Source organism: Trachymyrmex cornetzi, unplaced genomic scaffold (assembly GCF_001594075.2).
Source record: "Trachymyrmex cornetzi isolate Tcor2-1 unplaced genomic scaffold, Tcor1.1 scaffold122, whole genome shotgun sequence".
In the NCBI taxonomy this organism is placed as follows: domain Eukaryota; kingdom Metazoa; phylum Arthropoda; class Insecta; order Hymenoptera; family Formicidae; genus Trachymyrmex; species Trachymyrmex cornetzi.
In genome coordinates this window covers 2,791,162-2,793,664 of record NW_017295784.1, presented here as the reverse complement: position 1 = coordinate 2,793,664, position 2,503 = coordinate 2,791,162, and positions in this window count along the sequence as shown.

The window sequence follows — 2,503 nt, the reverse complement described above, 5'->3', positions numbered from 1 at the left end:
CCTGCCTCTCACTCTAATCGTCTTTCTACCCCCACCATTGTCATCAGCGGTCCATTCTAGATGTCGATGCTACAGCTCGATTGTCTACAGAATTATTTGATTGCCTACAGAATTATTTGATTTGCTCAAAATTGAATGGCGAAGTGGGGATTACCAGTTTACTACACTGATTTAGCAAAAATATATATTTTTTTAACATATTTTTTTCTTTACAAGTTGTAAAATATTTTTTAGTAGGATCGTGATTTTATATGTATAAGAAATAAAATATTTCTTCGTGCACTCACAATCTTTGTGTTTGTATCGTTGACTGACACTGCATGACTGTTTATTGTTTTCGATGCAGTGGAAATGCGCGGAAATAGCTAGTATGATAAAACTTGTTTGAAACAAAAAAAGTAACAAAATTAACGGCAACTCTTTCTCGAAACTTATATTAATTTAATTTGTCTCGGCCTACCTTAAAATAAAATTTTTTGCATTATTATGAGATACTATTAAAGTGTTCTTATCTAAATCTAGAAAAAGTAATTAGTTTCATTAAAAGAAAAGAATATCATAATTTTATTATTCTTGTGTATTAATAAAAATTTATACAATTTTTCTAATAAAGATGTATTTTATATATTAGTTTGTAGATATTATATGATACATTCTGTATGATCATTTTTACTAAAAATATACCTAATGATAAACCAATACTATTTATAAATATATTTTATAATTTTTGGTTTAGAGTTATACTTCATTTTATAATTTTTTTATTTTATTGTTTAATAGCACAAAAATCATATTATTTCTAAATTATAATTTAATTAGATAAGCTCTTTCAAATTTTAAATAAACGTGATTAACGCTCTCGATAATTGCCATAATTAATTCATCGAAATTACTGCGATGGCCATTCAATAGATTTTCATGATACAATGATCTTTGCATCAATTATTGTTTTAATGTAATAATAATTGTCATTATGATCGGAGAGTTGCGATTAATTATCAAGGCAACTATACTATCACAAAGATTGCAGTCACAATTTCCGTAATACAAATCGCAAATTTAATAACGGCCATGTATTGAAGTGAATGTCGACGTAATAATAAATACTGTTATCACTGCGATGTTATAATAATTACTATTGTAGCAACTAAAACATAATAGACAAAGAGAAATTATTTATTGTTGGAAAGATTAATAATAATAATTTATTTCGTAACTGCGATATGATTATGTATACATATATGTCACTGTTAAATTTGAATATGATTGTTTCTTAGTATTAAATTAAATCGTATAATAATTTAATTTTTTTAAATGTAATTTTTTTTAAATGTAAATATGAATAAATTATAATAAACAAAATTAATTTACAAAACAACACATTCCAGGCCAAGCTTATAATTTTCTACTTATTAAAAATTTAGAATATACATATATGTATAATATAATAACAAAATATAACGTTATATATAACATATGATGTTATCAATAAAAAAAAGTACATTTTATGATATTTGCGATAAATAATTAGACTAATACAGATTTGGCCATAAGTATAAAGCATAATTTCAGTTTACTCCTTCTAAAGAGTACTGTTATAATAAAAGCCAAAAGAGGAAGACTAACAAAATATTAAAATATAAAAATAAATATTATTTTTTAATGAAATTATTTTTTAATTTATTCTTTGTTGGATAAAACATTTACGTAAATTTTTGGAGATGTTTTATTACCAGCTAAGGTTGTATCTAGAAAAAGAATAATTTGAAGTAAGAAAGAAGAAATTGAGTTTATCTCTTTTATTATTTTTATATTTATATTTATATATAATTCTCAGTAATTTGGAATCAATAATCATAATAATCGTGAGAGGGGAAAGAATAATAGAATGGAAGAGGATAAAAGATAAAAGATGGTCTTCTATTATCAATAATAGTTGAATTAATGTTGTAAATGTGAGGTATGTATCATTTTGCGGAATGTAGGACATTCAAGGAACCAGAGCGACATTTCAATGAATGTCAGGAATATCTTGAATATATCTTGCGGTTGATACATGTTTGCAGTAAGAAACAAATTTTTTAGAATCATAAAAGATCAAGTACGTTATGTGTATAATGCGAAACGTAAAATGAGAAACGCAAAAGCTTGGACGAGTCCACAAGAGAAACTTTCCGTCTATTATGATGATTATGTCGACTCCATTGCAATTAGTTGTGAAACAAATGAGATAAAGCGAAATTCACATTTTCTAATCTCTTTTGAAATTAGGTTAAAAGTATGTGATTTTCTTTCACGTCCTCAGTAAAAAATTTTTCATGTATGAACATATATAAATATATTAAATAAACATATATAAACATTATTATATATGAAATATCTACATACGAGGGTCGTCTGAAAAGTTTTGAACCTCATCATGAAGATGACGTTACTCGTCAAAGCCATTCTGGTATTATAATCGTGATACTTACGAAAGATATCTGTGACAATTGTGGCCACT